This window comes from Myripristis murdjan, chromosome 4, assembly GCF_902150065.1.
Source record: "Myripristis murdjan chromosome 4, fMyrMur1.1, whole genome shotgun sequence".
In the NCBI taxonomy this organism is placed as follows: Eukaryota; Metazoa; Chordata; class Actinopteri; order Holocentriformes; family Holocentridae; genus Myripristis; species Myripristis murdjan.
The window spans coordinates 5,627,080-5,654,400 of NC_043983.1; the positions used below are offsets into that span (position 1 = coordinate 5,627,080).

Genomic DNA, 27,321 nt, shown 5'->3' on the forward strand with positions numbered 1-27,321 from the left:
CCTTCATTCTCATTTTAAATGCAAAGGTAACTGTCTTCCTGTCTTCCTCAGCATATCCTCACATTTATCCTTTTTACAATTAAACCTACCTGTTTACCTTGACTTTACATTATTTGCTTTGATATCTTTACTGTAACTCTTGATCGACTCCAGTGCATCTGTTCCACAGGAAGCACTCACAGACTGGGCTGATCATTTACATGCACCGTTAAAACTGCAGGATCAAGACAAAACTTACAGGAAAGGAATCCAGTGGCAGCCTTGTCGATATGTCAGTTTGTCTAGGATGTTGAAACTGCTAAACGATAACATATTTAAGGCTAATTAAAAGCAAAACATGGGATAAGAAGTTTTAAGACTTTAACACATTTTATACTTCAATCAAAAATATGTGTCTCTTCATATGAACTCATGCTACTGGACACACAGTTGGGGTTGGAAAGCGTCTCTGTGTGGGTGTTGTATACCTGCTCAAGAATCACAGCTTGGTTTCAAGTCTCTGCAATGATTTAAGCCCATCCCTCTTTGTTAACAATGACAGATTTTAGGGAACATGAGGAGAAACTACCATTAACTATCACGCCTAATGGGAACATATTGCCCATATTGGATGGAAATTATAATAAATTATCCATCCTCCTTTGAAGTAGATACTGATAGTCAGCTGTGATAATCTAAGATGCCAAAACTGAAACAGAGCTACTAATGTTTATCCTCATGTGAATACGATGTTGAAACACGGGCTCTGGTCTGAATCTGGATCCAGTTAAAGTGTTTACACTGCATCGATCCAGCTTCTCCTTTATTCTGCGCACCCTTCGATCAACAACCGGCGGTGGTCTAGAGTGTCCGATATGGTTCTGATTATTGACAAAGCAGCAAGAGAGGGCCGAAATATGGTTTTGATTATTGTTTATGATGATAATTAGGAGGGAGGTTTCACTGCTGTTGAAATACTGCAGAATCGACACAGGGATTTGCGTGGGTCCGACCACACGCTGACAAGACTATCTATAGCCTTAACGTGTGTGTGAGTGTGTGTACAGTGCATGTGTGTGCTCCTGCTTGAACACACACTGGCGGAAATGCAAACACATTTGACTCTTGACTTTGGCCAAGTTCACAGCATGATCTGTTGCCGTGGGGAAAAGTTTTATTGCTACATCTTCATTCGCTGTCATGTATGCCTGAAATAGAAACTCTGGGATACATATGAGGACTCTGGACTATTTTACACCTCAGCGAGCTGTATCCCTTCAGAGCATTAGCTGTTCTATACCAGAAAATGCACAAATATCCCACATAGTTGATATTTTGTTCCACTAAGCAGCTCCAGGTTTAAAAAAAAAAAAAAAAAAAAAAATCTCTGGTTTCTTGCTATGGGCGCATCTTGGCCATGCTGATGTACAGTATACATGTATATGTGCTAGGCTGATAAATAATAGATGCAACATTAGCAGCTCAAGAACTGAGCCTTGAGAAATACATGTAATAAATGAGTTTGTACAATGAATATCATCACTAGAGATGGATTATTTTCTGTTGGATACATAAAATGAGAACCATGTGATGTTGAAGAATAAATATGGCTGTTCCAGGAGTCTCCAGCTTCAGAGCTTCACCACAAAGAGAGGCACTTGGTGGTGGATAGCCTCATCTCTATCAATATGTCAAAAGACCCTCACTGGTACAAAACATTTTACTTTGCCATTCAATTTTGCTAGTTTATCTAGGATTAAATCAAGTGGTTTCCCTGTTTAAAATGAAAATGTAAAAAACCAAGTCTTTCTCATGCAGCCTTTCCTTAATGGCACACGATACAAACTAGAAGCTGAGGTTTGGTTAGAAAAGTCCAAGGCTTTTATAGGCCTTTCATTTCAGTTCAAATCAAGTAACAGGCTTGTTGACATTTGCACTTTAGTTTGTTGCGGTTTCATGGATCAGAGTTTCTGGCAAACTAATTTATCAGCAAACGTTGGAAGACTCATTTCAGGGTTCGTACGGGTGCTGGAAATCCTTGAAAATGCCTGAATTTTAATGTGGTCTGAAACGTGCTTGGATTTTAAATAAAGGGCTTGGAAATGCTTGTGGTTGTAACTGCATGACTTTCATTGTAAATGGCTGGGTCAGTGACAGATTTTGAAATTTGAAACTTTGTTATGTTTTCCTTTTAATTTGTCTCCCTTCAGTAGAGTGCTGTCACTAAACATAATCTTTGTTGTTAATTGCACAGTAACATCTGATTTAATGTTAAGCGCAGTGAGTACCTGGAAATGGCCGTAAGGTGCAGGAAAAGCTTGAAAATGCACCTGCAAATTGCCTGAATTTCATGTAAGAAAATGTTTAGGTTTCATTTCCTTCTCTACATAACTTTCCACATTAACATGTAGCATCATCTTGAACTGGCAGATATTGCATTTACTGTCATTCTTTAATTCATGCAAAGATCTGTCATATGGCAGCAAAATGAACTTCAATGTGTCTCCCCTGATTTAAAAAAAAAAAAAAAAAAAAAAAAAAAAAAAAAAAAAGCATCATCAACCCCAAACTCATTTTGTTGTTTTCCAGATAGCTGTGAGCCACAGTGTAAATAAAACGTCCTCCTTTAGCCATAGTTCATAGTGTGTTTAACCTATAGTGCAGTTATTCCTGTGGTTGTGTGGGATTACTGTCAAATCAGGTTCTCAGGCTATAAAAAGCTCCATATTTGGTTTGGAACCACAGTGAGTTAGTTTGCTGTGCTCTCAGTGAAAAACAGCGAGCTAAGGAAGCCAGTCTGTGGTTTAATGTAGCTGCTCTTGGTGTGAAAATATGTAAAACGCCTTTACATGCGGGGACAGTTTTCTTCTCAGTCCACTTACTCAGTAACCTGGCTTTGGGTTCATATAGTTAAACATAACAGGGTTAACCTCTGATTATGATGTCGCATATTAAACAGGTGGCATGGAGATATTTCAAGATGGATATAGCAGTGTTCAGTGTTGCTGTTATTATTGGGGGTCATCATTTCTTTCCCCTAGAGGTAAGCTTCTACTGGTCATCCCTTAAAATCCTTCCTCATTCTGCTCCATCACTTTTCCTCCATTTTCTTTTTTTTTTCTTTCCTACCCAGTCAGATTCTCCAAAGACTGAAACTGCGTACATTTGTTTAATCAAGAAAACAGAAACCCTACCTAACCCCCCTCCTCCGCAAACACACACACACACACACACATACTGTAGCCCATCTGCTATGGGTAATTAACTAAAGTAGCCAGTCCCTGTATGTGTGTGTGTGTGTGTGTGTGTGTGTGTATGCCCAGCTGTTGACATTGCAGAGTGAGAATAAACAGATGGCAAACACATATGAACTTTACAATCAGACTCAACATGCACTTTTCCCAGCCACGCCCGACACTTACAGGAAAATCCTCTCTACCTGCCCCTGCACACTCTAATCCCTATGCACACACACACACACACACACACAATCACATATGCACACATCCATCCAGTCATGCAGGTTGTGCAAAGAAGGTGCTCAGTTTTTCCCCAGAATTGTATTGTTGCCATGTTGGAGAAGCCTCAGAAGCAGCATTTAGACCATGCTGCTCGCTACTGGAATTAATTTATGCATCCTCCCGCGCCCTGTATTTGTGTTACTAACATATGATCCATGCTATGACTTCATGCCATGGAGGGGTGAGAGGAGGCAGGAGTGATAAGGCCAATTGAGTCCTTCTCTCCTCCTCCCGGCCCTCCTCCCTCTCCTCCTCCTCCTCCTTCCTCTGCTCCTCCACTCTGCTGTGAGTCAGGCTCAGAGCGCTGAGGCGACAGCATCCCAGGACGACACAGCTGCTTCCCACTGTTACTAGAGGATACTACTACTGCTGCTGCTACTGCGAAAGCTGCAGGATTTCTGCTCCTCGTGCTTCTGTTGCTACTAACTACTGCAAAACTGTCTCCTGCAACTACAACTAGAGATCCACAGGACACTACAGCAACTTTAATCTGAACTGCTGTGAGGCTTGCTCCTAAATGAGAGTGGAATTTCTTCATTTTCCGTGCTTTTCTTAGAATACAACTACAACCTAATTTGACACTGCAGAGGGATACAACTACTGTAATCACCAGGAGAGAACATACTACAGCTTCAGGCAGCTTAACACTACTGTACAGCAGAATATAGTGCTATTAAAGAATACAGCAGTGTAATTCCCAGCCACTACTACAGGGAATGCTCATGGGACAATACAACTAATGCTTCATCTATGGGATAGGTTTTGGGTTCTTCCAGTATTACATGGACCATCCTGCAAGACCAGGCTCTGGGTGCAATATGTGGTCTGATGCCTGGCTATGGTTCTAGTTACACATCTGCCCTTGGGAGCTAGAGAGAGAGAGAGAGAGTGTGTGTGTGTGTGTGTCCTTTTGAAGCAGGATAACCAGGATTACTCAATCTCTCAATCTGTTTTTATTTCTTTGGATTTATTTTTGAAGTGTAAAGCAGAGCGATTCGCCTTGATTGAAGCCTGGTGTTTCAATCAGAGAGACCTGAGTGCTTTGTTCCCCCGTCCTTGTGGCTTTGAGACTCTCATTTTTCCTCTTCTACCCATTCTGCAGTCCATCGTAACAAAACCAGATCCCTGCTCTGAAACCGGGCCGGTCCCTGGAGTTGAAGGTGTCTGTGTGTATATGTACAGTCGGTATGGGTGTCTACATTGTAGTGTGTGTATAAGCATGTATACGACATGTATCTGAGTGTAAGCGTGTTTGATGTGAGCATGTATACTGCAAGCTGTGTGTTGGAGTAGTTTGTATGCATCAATATGGACAAGTGTTTTCCTTAAGAGGAGCAGCATCACTGAGTTTCCAGGACTGAGAGAATGAGAGAAAGTTCACCCGTCCGTGAAACAAAGTGCATGTTTAAAGTCATCACTGCTTTCTAAACTGCTCAGCACCTGTACCACATGCTGCCCAGCAACCTGCATCTTTAACTCTGTTTGTGTGTGTGCGTGCGTGTGTGTGTGTGTGTATGTGTGTGGGCGGATGTCTGTGGGTGTGTTTATGTGTGTGACAGACTAGAGAGGCATCTGTGAACTATGGGTCAACTGCTGTTGATGTTTGTAAAGCATCCAGTCTATGGGCCGCGATACCGCTTACAGCAGATGAATAGAACCTGGTTTGGATCCTGATACTGACCCGGTAGAGCCTCTTTAGAACCGGACTGGTCTGAACTGGAGTGAATTTCCCCTGGATTGGGCTTGCTAAAGGCCAGCAGAGCCAGGATATACCCCCACATGGTTTTTCTCGCCTCTGTGTTCTCTGCTGGACCAGGTCTTTCTATCTTCTGGAATCTGTTATTTGGGCCAGCAAGGGCTCTAACTTTGATTTTAATTGTAGTGACTGAACTGGACTAAACCTGTCTCACCTGGACCTTAACAACCAGGATATTTTAGAGACTAGTCTAATTCCTGCTTCCCTGGCTCTGTGGGCTTCAGAGCCAGTGGCCCTGTCTTCGAACTCCCAGTTGGAGTCCAGTGGTCAGGCACTGATTGGGGGAGAAGTTGTGGACCAACCAGAAGAACATCACCAGCCTGTTGGATGTTGGAAGCAACCTGACAGGTAGGCACTAATTACAGCTTCAGTGCACACATTTTACAGACTTAAACAACTCCACACACCACGTTACAGAAATGCTGTTGCAGCCACTGAAACATAAGTTTAAAGCTAAACACTGAAAACTAACCAAAAATACTCAGTTCCTGTTGTTTGCAGTCTTTTTGGCTTGTGACCTCCTTAAAATGAAGCAGTGCCGTCTTGCAGTGCTCCGTCACAGCCTGCATATGCAGAGTGGTGAGCAGTTCAACCAAACAATGACTTTACTTTATAGGCTGTTTCATTTGATGAATCGTAAAGGCAAGCAGGGAGGCTACTATTCATTAAATATACCAGAGATATTCAGTTAAAGTTTTAGGAGGTCCAGTTACTCAAAGCTCCTCCCCAGCAAAGGTCCAAGCCATCATATCTTTTCATATCATAACTTTTCTTGTGATTTGTCAGCCTGTATGGATGTGGTATTGACGGTTAAAAAATTAGAAATATTTTAAAAGTAAGAACAAATAAATAAGCATGCCTCAGAAATCTAAGTATCAAAATGAGTTCCCCTTAGAAATAGAAATGAGAATAATATACTACTCCTGTCCTCATCTGAGCAAGACTAAGTCTTTATCTTTGATCTGACAGATAAAGTTTCTTTTGCAAAACTGAGGGAAGACTGGGCAGAGCAAAAACACAGATGCTTTACCGGATGAAAAACAAAGTGTTCCTATTAAACAGATAAGAATTTATCTTTTACACATCTTTGGCATTTTTCTTTTTCTTTTACTCCTACATTTGCATCTCTCTCTCTCGCTGAATACAAGCGCCTCCTGCTGTACCATCACTTTGATTGGCTGAGATGGATGAGTGATTTAAATAACACGCAGGATTGGACAAAACACAGAGATACAGTAGCCACAACAGCCCACAATACTGTAAAAATATTTGTGAACTGTTTCATAGTCCAGGCGGAGCCAGGATTGAGCCACATCTCTCAATCCTGACTGAGAGGCTCAGAGCCACTGATGTGAAAGGCTCTGGCTTACACATTGCGGATATTACGTACACATGACTTACACAGCTCTAGGACCAATAACCCTGGCCAACATTTTGAAGCTACAGAAAAGGGACTTTCATCAATATTTATGACTGTTTTTTTTTCTGAGCATGGTCTCTGAAAACCTTGTGAAATGAGTATGTTTTAAAATTCAAATAGCTGGAAAGGACTGGTTGGAAAAGAAATAGGGAATAGGAAGTAGTTGGACAATGAAACAGCGCCGTAGAAAGTAAAAGTGTGGATATTTCATATTTCTAATCTTCTGACTAATCATCAGAATATTTGAGAAAAAGCCTCCATTTCAAAATTGTGAACCATGGGTGTAATTTTCTTTGTCAACCATGCCTACTTACTAAAATATGCATGAACACAATGGTGAGATGCATCATCTCTATAGGTTATGTCACATTTGGATCAGTGGGTGCCTGAGATATGACCTATGACAGCTCAACAGTTAATCCACAGAAAAGACCAGACTGTATACTATGCAAACAACTGACCACATCCTGTTTGCTGCTGCTTTGTTTTCATAGTTTGTAACAGAAGTTCCCTGTTTTTCATCTTTGTTTTGGTGCCAGCTCCCACTCCTGCGATGCCCCTCACCTCAAAACGTTGGCAAAGTGCCTTGGCCCTGAGACTGACAATTAGAACCATTTCAACTTCAAGTTTTTAAAATACCAAAAGTATTTTAAGTGACTGTAGCTGTACACAGCCGCATTATACTACGCACAGACAGAGAGGGACTGCGACCAATTTATGTTCAGTAAACAATTTAGGAAGTAAATTTCACTTCACCATTCAAGTGCTTAATGACATCTGACATGAGAAGGTTTCGCATCCAAACCTATTGGGAAATATTTGACAATGAAAGTGCACTGGCTAACAATAAATTTTCTACAACCATTTCCAGTAGTTTTATCTGATGTAGTAGTGAGCTGTGGTTTGGCAGTATGTCAGCTTTTTGCAATGAACGGCCAATTTTACTGCCACTGTGACAGCTGGCCTACCTGACTGGACCACAGTCATACATCTGGTCACGGCTTTCTGTGGCAGCCATAACATCTCCAGCAGCACTTTAAGCACTGACAACAAAGACCAAAAAAAAAACTGAAATGTTGAGTACTGAGAGCTTGTCAGAATGTGATGGCTTACTAACATGTATTTGTTCTCAGTGCTGCAAGTGCTGCTGGGACATCCCCTTTCCCCGTGGTACCTGTCCGGTCCACTGCACCGTGTTAGTGGCTGGAGCCGGGCCAGAGTACCATTTCAGCCACATTACACCAACAGTCTTTCTCCACGGATGCTGCTGCATAGCTAGTCTGTGACAGCCATCACGCAAGATGTTATGGAGCACACTGTTCCACATTTGCAACATGGCCTAGAGGAGAGGCCGCAACACATTATGTTCTGCATGCATGTGTGTGTGTGTGTGTGTGTGTGTGTGTGTGTGTGTGTTACTAGGAGTCAGAGGAGCATACATTGCGTACTTTGAGAAGTTGAGCTGAGAGGTGTCTGGAAAACCTTAAAAGTAATCTGTGACATTTTTACACGGATAAATAAATAAATATAAATCCGAATAAATATAAATAAATCCCTCCATTTTGCAATAAACACCGAGGGGTGATTACCTAATAACCCAAATAAAGAAGTCTAAATTGCGTGCTCATGCCGGCAGACAGCATGTGTGTGATCTACGTGTTGCAGGTGGTCACCAAATGCTGACAGCAGGTGCAAACCAGGTGGAGACATCTGTATTTAAATGAGGGTTTTGCATGATTTAGTGAGCTGGCAAGACAGCAACAATGGATGCTGCAGGATGCTGCCTGAGCAAGAGAACATTGTTACGCATTGTATAATTTAATAGCCGCCTTACCAAGCCTATTTTGCAGTCAGTGTCTTGCCTCGCTTTGTTATGATAGCAAATAAACATTTTGGTTTTGTGCATTACAAATAATAAAACAGCCCCGCATAAAAGCCAGCCTTCTTCATACATGGCATCTCGCAACTTGGAGAAAAGAGCACTACGTTTCAGGAGGAAGGACGTGTGCCTGACTCAACATTTGTCATGACACCCTTGGTGTTAGAAACAACCTGTGCATTTGAAAAATGTGTGAGCTTGCAACTCTTGCACACAAGTTGGGGACAAGTTGCACATGATTTGCCCAAGTCAGTCGTTCCAATTACTTTAGGGAAACCAACAATCCAGTAAAAGGTGTGTTTGGTTTCATTCAGTGCATCTCAGGTGCAAGGAAACCTCATGTCCACCTGCACTGCTTTCACATAACACCCTTATAGAGCCCTATTTTACAATCCACACTGCGAAAACTTTCTATAACATACTTGCACATTATAAAGGTACAGGTTACACGCTATAAAAACGGCACAGAGGGTAGAGTGGAGATACACAGCCACCTCAGCACCTCACTGCTAGGTTAAGTCGGCTGATCTGCTTCATCTGAATGTCTTGACCCACTCAGCTAGTAATGTGGATACAATCTAAACAATTCTAAAATGTATGCTAATGCTCAGGAATGCTAAAAAGCTGATACTAACACAAGGCTATCTCAGTATATCTTCTAAAGACTCAAGTCCCATTAAAGAGGGCGGTAAGACTCCCCACCAAATGAGCATATTGTTGGACTGCTTTTCCTGTTCCCTTTCTGCCCTGCTGATACAGTAGGTGCTGCATTCTTGCATGCATGTAGCCGCACAGTTACTTTGAAATACAAAGCTACAGTGCGAATACAATGTTGCATTCCTAGACTTTCTGATATATGAGCTTATCAACCTAGCTTCTCCAGCTTTGATCAGATACTATCATACCACCTTCCTTGTCTTTTGCCAGGCTTTTGCCTTGCTTCTCTTGATTTGTTAGTACCACTTCCCCATCTAAGTAAAACATTTTGTCCGCTAGCTGCATTAGCCTCTATAAATATTTCACTACATCCAATAAACTTTTATGTTCTCAGTGAGTCGGTGCCATGCCACTGGTCTGATGACCCACTATTCTGCAACCCCAGTGGTCTGAAAAATGTCCCATTAGGCCGAAAGCCCATTGCTCTGGAGTCCCATTGCTCTGCAAATACACACTCTGGAGTTGTTGGAGTTCAGTGACTGTTGGTGTTGATGCTGAGTTTTGCATCCCTCCTGAGAAATGCATTCATTCCTTACCCTGAGGAAACCCCTGTCTACACTTAACCTAACCTAACTTAACTTTGTGAAGTGGACTTATTTCATACTGTTGGGGTTTCAGAAAAATGGACATTAGCTGTTGGGGTAATGGGCAGCCAGACTAATGGTCTTTTGGTCCAATGGGACATTTTTCACACTATTGGGGTTTCAGAATAACGGGCTTTTGGATCAGTGTTCAGTCCCTGTGAGCTACACCGTTAGACCCTGGGACTGATGAAGCCTTTGCCTACATCACCACATTTTGCACCTCACTCCACTTTGGTAGGTTCACATTTGATAGTCTATTGCCCCAGTGTGTGGGACATCAGGAAGTCATCCTAACCCCCTATTTCTCTCTCTATCTGTGGACACATTCTCTATGTGGTCCTCTGGCTTCTGCCTTGTTGCTCTCAAGTCATCAGTCTTGCCTTTCCTAAACAAGGTCTTGTTAAATGTTTTATTTAATGTTATCCTTACTTTTTCTTTCTTTCTTGTATTCTTTAAGATTTTCTTCCACTTCCACCTCCACTGCCTCCAAAGCTGCCTCTTTTCTTGAATATGTCCTTCAATCTCCTATTGGCACCTACACTAAACTAGCTCTGGAGCTGCTGTCTGCCTTTTCTCAGAAATACCAAACCTTGCTGTAATCACAACTTATATCCTCGTTTTTTCTTGCTCCTTCCTGGCTGTTCCTGTAAGTCTATGAGGAACCTCAAGCTTTTCAACCACAGCCCTTCTCCTTTTTTCTACTCTGAAGCAGTGACTGTTTTTCATTTTTCAGAGGCCTGGCACATTTTGCAACTGTGGAGCACCTCAGCTCAGGTTTTACCGTACGTCACAACCTAATTCCCCCATCACATGCTGGAGGGAGGGAGGTGACTTCTAATGAGAAATGAGAGGCTTTATCACAGTGATTGACTGCTTTGATGCAGGGGGGTTTACATTTTATGAAAGAGGAGAGGGGCAAAATGTTAAACTTTGCCATTCACAACCTATGTGGGACTGTATGGTTTCAGTCGTTCAAGGGGTTTGATGTGTTGTGCCAAACTTAAACCACCTAAAAATGTGTTCCCCCTTATTTTGCATCATTGTTTGTTCCTGGGGGACTATTGTTGATTTAAGGATAAGGAAATTATTGTAAAAGAAAGTTGTTTAGTAAATGACAGGTAGACTTATCTATAGCCTGACAGCACCCATCAATCAACTTAATCAATTAATCCTCATTGTAATAGATAATATGATCACATACAAGCCTGAGTTCCATTCATTGGCAGCAAACTAGTTCAAGTTCAAGTTCATTTAAAGCCCAGTATCACTGTTTATAGTCTCAAAAGGCTTAACAAGCCCAAAAGTTTGATATGTTGTGCCAAACTTAGTACCACCTACTTACTGAGAAGAGGAAGGTTAAAGGACAATGAGAAGTCCAGACATTGCTGACAGTTAACCATGCATGAATGTAAACCTGCACCCTCTCTCCCCCTCCCTCTCTTTGACTCTCATACACAAACTCAACCCACGTACCATTTTAACATCCATCAGAGGCATGGATGTTGATTCTCAGGCTCCTTATACACATGCAACTATCTGAGGCAAGGGACTGGTAATGTAGACTTTTGAATGCAATACCATTTACCATGCATTACAGAAATGTGGATATTGTCAGTGTTTAAATGAGTGAAACCACAGTATGTGGGTGAACTTTCCATTCAGCATTCAGCACACACACACACACACACACACACACACACACACACACACACGTATATGTATATAAACTTTTTGAATTCAGTCACATTATCACCCTTCATGGTACGCTTTGGTGGGAGAGGACTGGAGGAATTAGAGGCAAACTAATTCTAAAAGTTGAGTTTTATTGAATAAAGAGTTGCTTGGTTGATTGGATGTATACTGACCAGAAGACTGGCTCCGGAAGATTCAGAAAACATCTCGAGTTGAGCTTGACTGGAAGTATGTGGCGCAGCTGTGAGGCCTCTGTAACAATAAATGCATCTTGACAAAAGTTGTATTGCTTCTGTTATCAAACTGTTAATTTCCACTACGTCTGAATGTTCCAGTACTTTCTGTAGATGCCGGTCGAGTAAAAACAGGAGTCGTCAGCCATGGCATCATAACATGGAAATCTGCCGACCACAACCAGAATGTTTTGGCCAAGTCACCTGCTTTTAATCAAAATATCAAAGAGAAACAACAGCTAGAAGGAATGACACAGTTGAGCTGATTTAACTATATGTTTCTGGCCATATTTCAGCCCATAGAGTTGTTTACTTGCGACAAGCTTGGCTGAGATTCAGAACTCTGCTGTGGACTAGGAAGGAAGAGCTGCTCTCCCAGCTCAGCGTGGAATTACACTATCACTGCTGATTCACACAGAAGACACAGCCAGTCAACCAGGCAATCCATCCAGTCTCACCAGATGTATTATGGTCACGGAACAGAACCCTGTTGTTCTCGTATGTGTCTCCCAGCTGTAGAACCAGCGCAAACGCTTTTCCATTTACTCTTCCTCTGCTGTCTCCTCGAGAGGCCTACAAGTGATTCCTCCTCAGGACCTTGGCTTTGCCTTCAGAGTATCCAAAGATCCATTTACACAGGACCAAAGTATCTGGATTCAACTGTTTGAAAGATCCATCTCACACCTGGATCTGACCTTTTGTACGCAGGGCAAAATCAGATTCCACGAGACAAACACAAAGCCTCTTCCACACCTTACACTGACAGTTGTCTCATGGAGGAAGTATGCAGAAATGAAGCATCAGCATTTCATTCACACTTGCTGTTATAAATGCATCTCAGCTGTCCATATGGAGTCAGATTTCTCCTCTCTAGCTAAATGCAATCATGTTTTGCCAGACTGAGGACGTTCTCCTGCAGATGATGCAAAATTATGAGTGTTGCATGCTATAAGCAGAATATTGCAACATTTTGTCACATTTCATTCAAAACTTGCCTTTACCAACTAACATATTGCACACATCAGCTGATCTTCTATTTCTCAATGGTAGGATATAAGGGCATTACTGTTTTCTGCAAATCCAAATACCTTTTGGATCACAGAGGACACCAAAACTATACAAAACATAAAAATATGCAATGCAAGTGTATAACAACAGAAATGTGAGCATATGTGAATTAGAAAAGCTATTGGATTTACTTTACAGGCTCTAGTTTCATCTGTTTGATGTCAGGGTTGCCAGTCCTGTCTCTGAGCTGCAGTAGCCTCATCCACACCCTTTTGGTTTAGCTTTTAACAGCTGAGACAAACATCAGATTCCACCTGATTTTGCATTTGAATTCTATCAATCGACCTGGCTTATTGCTGGGTTTAAATGCTCGTTTCTGAGTCGTGACCATCAGCTACCAAACTGAAAGTAGAACAAACTCCACTATGGAAGACAGTGAAAGCAGTAATACACAGTTTCTGCAAAACAGAACTTTTTCTCATTTGAAGGACTCCCAAATGGAATCTGTTCTATATATGGCACACACTCAGGAAATGATGACGTCTAAAAATGGAGGTTGTTTAATATGAAGAACACAAATTGATTTCAGTCCACAGGCTATTTAAAGAGCGACTAAACTCATATGATTTAAACAAGCTGAGCTAATCTTGGTGATGAGGTATGTAAGCAAAGCTGCTGCAGCTAATAAAATAATTTGATTTGACTGAATAATGGCTTTATGTGCCAGCGACCAAGCATCGTCAATACACTGATCAATGCATTCTGGACAGGTCTTTGTGGGTCTGCCATGTCTTTCAATATTGATATTGTGATGATATTCATGTGCTTTCATGAGATATTTACAGAAGAGATTCATTTATAAAGTCGATATGATGACTAGGCAGGAGAAGAAAAAACAAGACAACACTGATGCCACATCACAACATTACAACATCCAACATCCCGGATGATATTTAGCCTCACACCGTATGCATGTTTTAGCCTTGTATGTTCAAAGTATAATGTATGTTGTGTACTAAACAAAGCACTTCATGCAAAGACAAATATCTGTGCAACAGACAGTACAGATACTGAGCCTCAAGCTCTCTGAGGTTGATATGCACCAGTGTAAGAATACAGCTCAACTTTAGTGTCTAGATAAGCAGAAACATTGAAATACTTATCATGCAGTTATAATGTTTAGTGCTTTAGCATGTGTAAACAGGAACAGCAGGGGGATCTCAACTCACAGCGTCCTTGTTTGGCGTATCCTTCACTGTCCTGTTCGTGCTTAAGAAACAATCACACTCACTGTGTATGATCTCAATATCAAAAGATATCACAAGATCTTTGCATAGCTTGAAATCATTTGTCCAAGTCCTCTTAAGTAGTGAATCATGAGCTTACATGGAAAGTATTCCTAAAACTAGAAGTTGCATCCAGATTGCTGAATGTTCTCCATTTGTTTCATGATGGAACACAGGTCTGTATGAGCACTGGACAGCATTGCATCCTAACTGCAGTCACGTACATCTTGGTCCCAGGTGGGACTTTTTTCTGATTTGTTTATATGGACAGACAAAGAAAAGGAAAGTTACAAATGAAAACAAAATGTTGAGAATTGTGTCTCTGTGATGAGCATGTGCAAAGAAGCAAAAAGTTGTGGCAGTGACATCAGCGTTATCAAACTGTACCATTTTTACTGCCCACATTTTTTTAAATCACATTTTTTAGAATGTTTTCCAAAGTTACATTGTCAGTGGAGAAATTTTTTTTATTTTTTATTTATTTTATTTTATTTTATTATTTTTTTTTTTTTTTGGTGTTTATAGGAAGCCAGAATAGACAAGATGTGCTTTCAAAAAATTCATGGATGTACAGATTGTGTACCACAGTTTGCAGATGACTGTCCTCTGGTGTCCTGTTTGACCCAGCCACATGCAGCTTGCACTCAGGCTACAATAAACCACTCTCTGTCCTCCCACACTTCCCACTACTATACATCCATACAGTGTTGGTCCATTCATAAAACATTCACAACAAACTTAAAGTTAAAGTCTATGTGTAGATGCTAAATATTGTTTTACAGTCTCTCACAGTTCATAGAAATGTGTGAAGAGTTTTACGTTACACATTTTACTTTAACCTGATGTCGTGATGCCAAAGCAACCCTAAAACAGATGTTCACGTACCTTTCAGGTGCACAGTTGTATACGAATGCTACCCTGTTCCATTTTTTGTATTTGTTACCAATTGTTTAAAAAAATGCTGTTATTCCTCTCCTCTGCCTGGGAGCTAAAATTCATAAGAATAGTTATAATCTGTTTTGCATCCTCTCTTTCTTTTTAAATCAGGATGAGTCTCTTCTCCTGTGCATGCTCAAGCCAAACACCATTAGGGTCCAGCTTTGTTGTTGTCTGTTAATGGGGGGAAAATCCAAGAAGTCTGGATACTTGGACCCAGAAAAAGGCAGAAAAAGACAGCTTGTCAAACATTTTATGAAAATAGAGGAAATACGTCCACCCAGAGAAAGTGCACTTTTCTGCTGTTTCTCATCACAGAAAAGGAAAGTCTTTCACCAAGAGACAATTAAGTTGAAGTTCAAGTTTCACTTTTATTGTCCCTTGTTAGAGCAATTATTTTGCAGCAAGGCAGCATCATAAAACAGTCGACAATTAACAGTAAGTTTACAGTTATGAATAATTAGTTTAGAAAGCTCAACCTACAGTGAGCTATAGACACAATTGGACATATAAAGAAAACAATACATCTCCCATGACATTTGGTTTGACTTGGGACAACACACAACATGCACCATTAAAAATTTCCACCAAAAGCTTTTGTTTTAAAGCTGTTGTGTTTTTCACACTTAGTACATGGCCTGAGGGGTCTGATGTATATTTGCACCACATGTACTTGTACATGTACTACAAGTACTTGATATGACAGTCGCACACTACAGAAATACACCCACTGTTTAGGTAGGAGGATTACTGCAGCTTGATTGTAATTGTCCCTGACTGGGTTGAGTCACTTGTCAGGGAGAAAGTGTTTATGTTACCCTGTTTTGTCAAATAACGGGATTATGTGTTTTTTTTCAGTTGGGTCCTCACATGAACTATAATAGCTGAAAGATTTTCTGCGATCAAACTAAGCAGAGTTGGTAACATATCTGTGTGATGCCACTGTCACATCTACTTTTGGCTGGTTATCTGTAGGAATAGGAAAATCCATCAAACAATATAATCCTCCCAAAAATGCAAGGTACAATGCCAGTATTTTTATCTGTTTTACTGGTGATTTTTTTTCTTTTGGCTTTGAAGAGCAGGTGACAGCTTATTCAATGTGGGCTGAAAAGTTTTCAGAGTCCCTGGGGATGTGAGGAAGACCTTGGTGGGACATGCAACCCTCACACAGACACATCTCTCCGTTGAGTAATCAGTGAATGCTCGGCTCAACCCAGCTCAAATTTTCCATGACTTTCCATGTCCATAACACTGACACTCTATCTTTTCAGCTCCGGGTCCCAAAAAATAAACAACAGGATGTCTTCTCACCACTCCTAACATGGACATTTTTGTCCATGTTAGCACCTTGTTTTGTGATTCATGTTCTCTATGTCTCTGAACAGCTTCTTTTCCTTAATTCACTATTGAAAGAAGCCTTGATGCTACCAGTCTCCATGATTTTCTAATACTATTAAAGGGAAAATGCAGGATGATATATATTTGTTGGGAGTCAGTACTATCTGTGCTACTGTAAACAGGATATGAGTAGGCAGTTGAAAATTTTGGTTTTGGTATCAGTTCCTCAGAATCAAGACTGTTTTTCAAACATACAGGGAGGAGTACATCCTAGAAGACACAAAGGGGTAGAGAGACCAGTTTGTCCACCGGCAATAGCTTCAGCAGACCATAATGCAGTGCAGCTACAGTTTGCATTTTAATGGCCCTGTTGTTGGTAGTGTGTAAAATACAAAACTTCTTCAACCTTCAAGCTTTTTGTAATGAACAACCAGGCACAACACACCACGCTCATTCTGCCATCAGTCTCTGTGCACATGCAGGGGTTGATTTCAGAGAGGCTGTGAAGGGGTTCCATCCTCCTTGTTAGAAAAAAAGATGACAAAAAAGCTTCCCCTTCTGTTTAGGTGTCATCCCTCCTTGGCATCCCGTGTGAATTTGGAGAGCTGTATCATTATTAAGGAATATATTACCAAAAACTGTCTGACTATCATCTGTCTGCATGTTTTGTAGCTTTTTTTGTTTAGTTTTGCTGCATGCCACTTGCAAATCTAAGGAGGGAAGCAGGGTGGGAAGCAGAGTTTGTGTCAGTCTTACCAGGTCTTTTTCTGCATGGACTCCTATGTGGAGCAGCTCTTAAATGCCTGGAAAGTGGATAATATAAGGTGTCAGTTGAAAACAAGTTCAGCTTATCTGAAAAACAGCCTGTGAAATCAAAACGGTAAATGAGTTGCATTCTCTATTGAGCTTTTCTAGTCTACCAACCACTCAAAATGCTTTACAACATCTGCCTCACATTCCCCCATTCACACACACGCATTCACCCACTGATGGCAGAGGGGTGACAGTTAGGGGGTTCAGTGTCTTGCTCAAGAACACTTCAACCATCCCCCGGTCCACCTCCTGCCCCAACTGCTTTATTAATCAGCTGACCAATCATGATCGAATACAGAACTGTGTTATGGTTACAGTGTGTTAACAACAACACTAGCTGTTTTATATCAGCCAAAAAAACTTCTTGGCAGCTGTTTTTTGCTCAAAAAAAAAAAAAAAAAAAAAAAAAAAGACAGTGGCAGCTGCAAAAAAAAAAAAGAACACTGTGTGGAACAGAGCTTAGGGCTACCTCTTGCAGCACACCGTGCTAAATTTACACGAATCAAGGATCACTTGCATGGATACAGGGCAGAGAACCACCTTCTCTGTGGGATGTTGGGGAGATGTAGGAAAGTTACTCAAGTAGAAGTAGACAGGGCAGGTTGTGGGAAAGCGGGCGCAGCAAAATGTTATAGCAACGTCACAAAATAACTCATGGAATGTACTGAACGTCACAAATTGGATGATTGTTAACTGGCTAAATGATGTGGTAAATGTGGTGCTCTTTTCATGTGGGGGGTAAGTCATGATCTTGTAAAACGATGAAAAACAGAACCGCTTTGGCTGCGATTCTGTCAGCTAAGTGCAGTAATTCCATGATTATTGAGACATCAATCAGAGCTGCTGACAAAATTCTGTGATGAGAATACCATGCTGCTGTTAGACAAACCCCACCGCCACTGCATGCACATACCCATCTCTCTTTTTCCTGTCTCTGCTTGTCAGGGCACAGGAGACCGGCTGTCGCTTCAGTCCACGTTTAATTTCAAAACAAATAATAAACTTCAACAGATATAATTCACTTTTTGCAAGTGCAGTTCATTGTATTAGAGGGAATTTAACTGATAATTGGGGTTTGCCACAGTAAATTTACTACCATGTTTGCTGCCAATTCCTGGTGTCAAGGTGAAGGTAACAGAGCCTGCAAAAATATAATATTCATGTGTGTATATATATGTATATATATATATATATATATGTGTGTGTGTGTGTGTGTGTGTGTGTGTGTGTGTGTGTGTGTGTGTGTATATATATATGTGTGTATATATATATATATACAGTACAGGCCAAAAGTTTGGACACACCTTCTCATTCAATGCGTTTTCTTTATTTTCATGACTATTTACATTGTAGATTCTCACTGAAGGCATCAAAACAATGAATGAACACATGTGGAGTTATGTACTTAACAAAAAAAGGTGAAATAACTGAAAACATGTTTTATATTCTAGTTTCTTCAAAATAGCCACCCTTTGCTCTGATTACTGCTTTGAACACTCTTGGCATTCTCTCGATGAGCTTCAAGAGCTAGTCACCTGAAATGGTTTTCAAACAGTCTTGAAGGAGTTCCCAGAGGTGTTTAGCACTTGTTGGCCCCTTTGCCTTCACTCTGCGGTCCAGCTCACCCCAAACCATCTGGATTGGGTTCAGGTCCGGTGACTGTGGAGGCCAGGTCATCTGCCGCAGCACTCCATCACTCTCCTTCTTGGTCAAATAGCCCTTACACAGCCTGGAGGTGTGTTTGGGGTCATTGTCCTGTTGAAAAATAAATGATCGTCCAACTAAGGACAAACCAGATGGGATGGCATGTCGCTGCAGGATGCTGTGGTAGCCATGCTGGTTCAGTGTGCCTTCAATTTTGAATAAATCCCCAACAGTGTCACCAGCAAAACACCCCCACACCATCACACCTCCTCCTCCATGCTTCACAGTGGGAACCAGGCATGTGGAATCCATCCGTTCACCTTTTCTGCGTCTCACAAAGACACGGCGGTTGGAACCAAAGATCTCAAATTTGGACTCATCAGACCAAAGCACAGATTTCCACTGGTCTAATGTCCATTCCTTATGTTTCTTGGCCCAAACAAATCTCTTCTGCTTGTTGCCTCTCCTTAGCAGTGGTTTCCTAGCAGCTATTTGACCATGAAGGCCTGATTGGCGCAGTCTCCTCTTAACAGTTGTTCTAGAGATGGGTCTGCTGCTAGAACTCTGTGTGGCATTTATCTGGTCTCTGATCTGAGCTGCTGTTAACTTGTGATTTCTGAGGCTGGTGACTCGGATGAACTTGTCCTCAGAAGCAGAGGTGACTCTTGGTCTTCCTTTCCTGGGTCGGTCCTCATGTGTGCCAGTTTCGTTGTAGCGCTTGATGGTTTTTGCGACTCCACTTGGGGACACATTTAAAGTTTTTGCAATTTTCCGGACTGACTGACCTTCATTTCTTAAAGTAATGATGGCCACTCGTTTTTCTTTAGTTAGCTGATTGGTTCTTGCCATAATATGAATTTTAACAGTTGTCCAATAGGGCTGTCGGACTTCTGCACAACACAACTGATGTTGTGTTGTGCTATGATATATATATATATATATATACACACACACACACACACACACACACACATAAAATACTCCTAGTTGTAATTCCCATCAGTGGGCTGATGGGAATCTTTTTTTCCAGCCAGCAGCTTTTATTCACCACAAATCTCATATAGCATAAACAGCACTGACCCAGTAGTCCATCAGTCCATAGTGATGGATCAATTTCCGAAAACGCTACTCTGCAGGCCACAATACAGTGTACTCATCAAAAAACCCAGATGAAGCTCCAGTGTGAGGTATACAAACCTGAGCAAGTTCGGTAAAGGCTAAAATTGAACCCGCGCAAACGCGAACTACTGCTGAGCTGCTGTGAAACATGTTCCTGTGGGCAATTATATGTATCCTCACTGCAACCTGAGCTTTGTTTGTTTACTCCGTGCTTCCTCCAAGCTCCTGGAGGAGCTTTCAACTCACAGGATTAAATATGGGATAGGATAAAACGAGGAAACTTGAAATAAAAGAGTCGCGCAGCTTTGTCTGTGCTGGAATTGTTGACAGTCAGTTTGTGTGAGATTTCTCTCCAGCAGTTTGCCATCAGCTCATTACAGAACCTCCTTGCCTCTCACAACAATAGATGTCTTTCCTCCAACTGATCCCTCTTGGAAATTATCACGAAGGAAAAAGGAATGTGATGTAAACAATGAAATAAACGAGAAACACATGTAAAACGCACCAAAATACAAATAAAGAACGCCCCCAGTCATGTGACGTTGTTGACTAAATGCAGTGTATTTGGGGCAAAAATTTTATCCAATTTACCCCGCTGAGATCAACCCAACTCTTGGTCGCAAACTGGCCAGTGTGCCTGTGCAAACATGCCAAATTTCTCTCTTCTATCTATTATACAGCTGTCTTTAATGCCGCCAGCCTCGTTCTAACTTTGTGCTGTCTACAGCCTGTTCCTCCTCCTCCCTCTCCTCGCTCCCGGTGTCCCTGACTGACAAAATGCATCTGTCATTCACTAATAACCACTGGGCAAAAGTGTCCTGTCCTGACAAACCTCCTCATGAGCCACACAAGCAATGTTCGATTGACTCCCACAATGTTTTTTTTTTTTTTTTTTGCGGTTGCCAGCTAGCTGGGTAATGTTTCCTTCCCTCTGGGGGAAAAGCATCACACCATGACTGAGTGAGCAGCACCTCGCCTATGGACAGTTTGACCCAACAAGTTAACATAAATGTGGATGGTGCCCTCTATTTTCTCTCATGGAAAGTCTAATGACATTAAGAATTCTCAAGAATTAAGGCTCCATTCCATTTAGGTCTAACAGAGCCGGGGTCCTGCTATTGTTCATGCTGGTTCACTGGAAAGACTCAGAGAGATGGAGCAGCATTTTAATTAATCTCATTAGTAACACCTATGAACACAAATCTCAGTGATGCTCATTGAGTCTCACTGTACTGCACAGCAACAGATTGCACTGACAGGAGCTCATTCTTGCCTTGCACACGCTCTCTTCACAATGGTGGAATTTGTGCATTTCATTTAAGAACCAGTCGCTAATATTATACCTCTGTGGAAAGAGAACATTTACAAAAAAAACATCATCATCATCTTGAGGGTGTGCTGCCTCCAAATGGCTTTGCTGTTTTGTCGCACTGCATAATTCATGTCCATATGTACCTAAAGAAACAATTTCACAATATTAGCTTTTCCATGAAAAGAATGTAAATGGGTGATCTGGATTCACTTGCTGCACGTGATATGGAGACATTAGGATTACCTCCTGAGGTGATCCCCACGGTTGGAGCTGTGGCTGATTGTCCAAGAGAGCAGGTGGCCAAATGAAATGGCAGTAAACAGTGTCAGTATCCACAACAAAATGCAACAAAAAGCTGTTCCAGTGCTCACCAGTCTCATTAGACTGACACTATATGTTGGAGCTATTTTGCTAATTGAAGAATGCCACTGTTTTACTACAACAGGGAAAATTTGCTAATAGATGTTTTTCACAGTAACCACTACGTCATGAAATAGCAGGTCAACACAGAAGTTACCAACGACATTAACTGAGGTTCTGCTCTATGTACAGCAGAGTGTTTCCAGTGAGCCAGCATGAATAACAGCAGGAGCCTGGCTCTGAAATGGAACTGAAGCTTCATTTATGTCATTAGTAACACCTGTTTACGTGCTGTTTCATGTGATACTGACCGCTGTGAAAAAACATCTATACACTGGTGTTATTCGGTGAACAAAATAGTTCCAAGATAGAGCATCGTTCTAATGGGAAGTATTGAAAACATTATAGAGGTTGTATTTTGTTATGAGTTCCTTTTTTCTTTTAAACTTACAATGTAAGCCATTGGCTGAGCCTTGGTTTTGGCTAAAGGAACTTGCAACAACTCTGGTTGCCTGAGGTTGCCAGTGGAGAGTGTCTACACATCAGTGTTACTTGTAACAGGTCATACCACCTTGTGCCAGTCAATCCAAACTATGTCTTTCAAAGAATTCAGTCAGCAGCTGTGATTGCTATCGCCTCACCTGTTCAGTTCTCTTTGGTCCTGATGTCGATGAAGGATTTAAAGTCCACCTGAGATGTGGCTTGTGCAATTGAGATTCATAGGCCAGTCTTAGAGAGGTGATTTGTATGGACAGTCAGTGTGTATCTGGGAGGAAGATGTTTATGCTCATGTTCTTTTATTCTGGAGAGGAAGTTGTGAAACAGCCTTCAGACATTGATTACATGTCATATTAAGTCCAATATAAAAACAGTTTTATGCATCCACATGATAAAGCTGTGTGTGTGTGTGTGTGTGTGTGTGTGTGTGTGTGTGGTCTAGGTATTGCTAATGTTGTGGGGACATAAATCTGTTTACGCAGTCATGTTTTGGGGACTCGCCTCCCTTGTGGGGACAAAAAGCAAGTCCCCATAGTGAAAATCATTAATTTTAGGGTGAAGACTTGATTTAAAGGTAAGATAACTTTAGGGTTAGGTTAAGGTTAAGGTTAGGGTTAGGTTGGGGTTAGGGTTAAGGTTAGGATAAATATCCAGGAAATTAATGTAAGTCAATGTAATGTCCTCTGAAGTGATGGAAACACGACTGTATGTGTGTGTGTGTGTGTGTGTGTGTGTGTAAGCTTGGCATGTACCCGATGTAACCATTACTGAGAAGTGAACCGCCCTGTGAGAGGGATCATCCTCTGACCCTCTAGTTTTAACATTCTATAGCCGTCTCTTCCTCTTCCATAACAGCCTATTCTTGATGACAGAAATTCCTCAAATTAGGACTTATCATTATTATTATTGTGGTACTCATATGACGTTACTCTAAATGTTATAAATCAATCAAAGGTTAAATAAAGCAATAAAGCTGAATTTACTAAGTGCTGACAGAAGGAAGTGCCACAGGCTGGACTGGATTAAACACACAGTGTGATTTTTAACTCCGAAGCGTTTATCTGTCTGATGTTTTATTTGAAGGGGGAGAAACCACAGGAGGTCTGGTACAGGATGTCACGCAGCCATGACAGACCTGTACTGCTGATGATTAAAAATCATTCTGTAATGGCAGCCAAATAAAGCCACAGGTCAGGAGATGTTTTTCAGTATCAAAAGCATTTCCATGAGCCAAGGTTTCAATCCGATAAACCCAAAGCCAAATTGCTTTCAATCCCAAACCAGTTTAATGTCACGCCTGCCCATAAAGTCACTTGTTGTGGTGCTGTTTGATGGTATTTCTTTACCCAACGAAAGAAAAAACATGTTTTTTATGAGCTTTGCTTTGATTCAGTTAAAAATAGAACTGAATTGGATATATTTCAGGAGGGAAAGATGAGAGATGGGATTTTGATGATTTGCCCAATAGGATACCACTTTGCTCAAATGATTACTAGTGCATTGAAGTATATGGGTGACAGTGTGGGTGACACCTTGACTTATTTTAAGTGTTGTTCCAGAGTTCTTACATAGTTTTACACTGGGATCTGAAATGAGTCATTAAATCATACTGACTACCAACCAAACACTGGTGTGAAGCTCTCCATCTTTTCTACAGTTAAACACAGTTCAGATTATATTGAGTTGTGTTTGCAGACTGTGGATCGCTGTAGTGACACTGTGGATATATTCCATGAAAGGCTGAGGATTGCCTCTTGTCATGGGGAACAGGAAATACCAGGATGTTCCCCCAGGTTTCATCCCTCAGCCTGGGGTGAGAGGTCATATGGATGTCTACTTTGTGTGTGTGTGTGTGTGTGTGTGTGTGTGTGTGTTTCACGGGTGTCGCATGGGGTTACAACAGTAGCTAACTGACTGACCATCTGGAGCATGATGCAGGCTATAGGGACGACAAATGAAAGTCACTGCTGCGTTTTCTCCAGCCCGGTGCGTTGGTGTCGCTCTGGCTGCTGCGTCAATCGCTGTGGTGGTTGACACTGTTCAGTGGCTGGTGTCATGCCTGTTGGCTGCACGGCTTGGTGCTGGTCATATGTTATGGTCGTGGTGGTTGGGTTAGCATTGGGGGGGCAACAGTATCTAATTATTTGACCATCTGGACCATGAAACAGCCTTTCCATATGAACTGCACCAACAAGATACAGCTGTCACACAGACTTCATGCGAGGAGCTTTCAGTGCTTGCAGCATTTACACAAACACAAGACATACACCCCTTCCCTTCAAGCAACTATGAGTAATCCAGCAGGTATTAGTCTACTTCTTCTTCCTCTTTTTTAAGATTAATTTTTGGCATTTCTGCTTTATTCGATCAGCCTTAATTGTATATGGTGCATAGTCTACACGGTGAGTCATCAGAATTGTCTCTCTTTTCAGAAGTATCCGCAGTGAGTGATCCCACATGTAATCATTGTTGTGCAGAACTGATGATTTTATGATTGTTTAACAGAGAAAGTAACTGCAAGCAGATTAATAACAACAATGGAGACTCTCCTCTGGCAAAAAAAAAAAAAAAAAAATCCTTTGGGTTTATTAGAGATGCTTCTGTGGGTCACATGTTTTATATATTTTTTAATTTTATTTTATATTACTTATTTATTTATTTTTATTTTTATTTATTTATTTATTTATTTATTTATTTATTTTTGAGAGAGAGGGAGAGGCTCCTGTCGGTTTTATTGAAGGGTTAGAACAAACAACCTATGTGGTCATCTGTGCTGGAGGACTTGTTGCAACAATAATTTGTTGATATCAGTCACAAAAAGTGTAACACATCATAGCACTGTTGCTGTGTACATTAAAGAAATTCTTAACCCAAACCTGTATTTATTTTTTTAATCAGTTTTTTATCAGTGTCCAATGAAAAAAGGTTTTTAATCTCATGCCTCATGAAGAATGAAGTTTCCAAAGATTTTAGGCATCTCCGCTAGAATGGAGTGGATTGGACACTTAAGCAAAAAGCAGTGAAAAGTCTGTTCCAAATTATGGTAACTCGGTTGTCCATTGGTACATTTAATGTACTTTTGCCCCCCAAAAAAAAAAAAAAAATCTAAATAAACCCTTTGCAGAAAGTGTCTCATGCACAAGCAACTGTGCACAACTGGCCTGTCATCTTCAACCACCAGCTACACCTACACTTCAGTCAGTGCCCTGACGCCATGGCGCCAGTTTGACACCCCTGCCTTAGATACTGGAACAGCTGACCATCACAAGTAATTTTGCAGAATAATGTGGCTTCAAACCAGTTTAAACAAATTGTTTAGCATCCACAATCATGGAATGAGCCTTCAAACATGCATTTGTGCCATGCAAAAGTCAAAAAATAAAAATTGTGACACGTTTAAATTTTTCCAAAACAAAAAAAAAAAGTTGTTTTCAGTGTTTCTGTTTATTTTTTTCTCATTGCCTACAATAGTATTGTTCAATACATTTTCACCCAAAAAAATTTAGGACCAGTTTTAGACAAAAATGGTGGTGTATAATCATCACTAAATTTCATCTGAACAGTTTTTTTTTTTTTTTTAAACCTTTTTCTCCAACAATATATGATGAGTAAATGATACAAAATATACAGTATTCCTTTAAAAGCAGTAATACTAACATAACAAAATAAGTTCCCATGTAGGAACGATTTCTTCTTTGTCCATTCTTTATAAATATTTTCAGTACAATGTAAAGTTACTAATGTACCACTGTACTAATGCGGGACCTCCACAGAATAGTATTTCTATAATTCTCCATAGAGGTCCTCTAGACGTACATCACCAGCTATTTGCACGATAATTCCTCTTTCTCCCCTTCGTTGCTATTGACATCCTCGTTTCCCGTGCCTCCTCCTGCCTCCCCCTCCTTGTGCTCTGTTTACAGACCACTCACTGTTGAGTAATGTCTTATTCAATCCCCTGAAGAGACCCTTGATGTGAAGAATGGCTTATTGAGAGACACCGGCAGTATAATATAATAGAGTAATTGTTTCTATTATTAGGCTTAGTGAGCTTAAATCAATGTGAACTCAACAGAAGATGTTTGAGAACGCTGTGCTTCCGAAAACCCAAAATGGACTGTCATCATTCTTTGAAGGCTTGATTTATAACCACCACAACATTGTAACTATCAAGTATGTTTTTCCTGCCCTTCCTCCCACTCAACAAGGTGAGACCCATCAGACTAACAGAACAGGATATCTACTAAACTAGGGAACCATTCAGATGCAGGGCTTTCTGATCCCCCTAAAGTAGGGCTAGGCCACATGGAAAAATAAAAGGCTAGTTTTTCTTCTGAAGGAAAGCTGAAGAAACCAGAAGGATAATTACAAGGCATTGTTTTAAAAAGTTACCACCATAGGAATTTGACACTTAATGCCCTAACCAATAAGTGTAGTTACAACTACACTGAGCTGGCAATACTTTATTTATTTATTTATTTATTTATTTTAACAGGTTCTTGCTTTACAGAAAAAAAAAAATCACAAAATCAAAACTATATGACCTGGTTATAAAGTATGTACAGATTTAAAGGAGGGTGCCACTAAAAGTTTGAAAAGTAAGGGATACCAAAAAGCCCAGTATAAGGCCAAGATGCAGTTTATTCCAGCTGCAATTAATTTAAGCAGTGAAAAGCGTTTCAATGCCTTTTGCCAAGTTCAGTACCTCTTGGCGCCTGTCCTCATTCCTGGGTACATTTACTACGGTGCATGCAGAAGACTGGGTGGTAATGTAACACATTACCACCCACTATTTTTCAAAGCATACCGTAGCCTACTTACTTTCAGGTATGGATGTTTGAATGTTGTAAAAAAAGCTATTTTCTGGCAGAGATGTACATTCTGTTGTGTGGGTTCTCAACTTCAACAAAGAGGAAGGGAGCATTCTGTCAATAAATAAGTGAAATGAATTTCCCTCTTGGTAGTTAGCTTGACTATTATAACTGTTTTGAATCACGAGGCAATCAAATCCACATCTTTCTTTAACAATGCCTGTGGCTTTGCTTGTGTCTTTGGTTTGATTTGCTGACCAAATAGTGCTAGAATTTAGTGCTGTTTTGTTAGCCAACAAAGTCCTGCTTGTCAGAGCCTCCCAGCAGCTTGTGAGCAGAGCAGAGGACATCAGTCTTTTCAATTAAATGCAGACATTAAATAACCATGCTACTATAAAGTAAATTTGACAAA

The 27,321-nt window shown here is 40.9% G+C and overlaps 1 long non-coding RNA gene across 1 annotated transcript; it reads right to left on the reverse strand.

Moving 5' to 3' along the window:
- Positions 1-16,686: 16,686 nt before the first annotated feature.
- Positions 16,687-21,798, reverse strand: LOC115358316 (uncharacterized). Its single transcript, XR_003928178.1, has 3 exons — positions 21,484-21,798; positions 17,109-17,155; positions 16,687-16,957 (listed from the first exon to the last, which is right to left on the reverse strand). It is a non-coding gene; the product is annotated as an uncharacterized LOC115358316 (long non-coding RNA).
- Between the last annotated feature and the right edge of the window lie 5,523 nt (positions 21,799-27,321).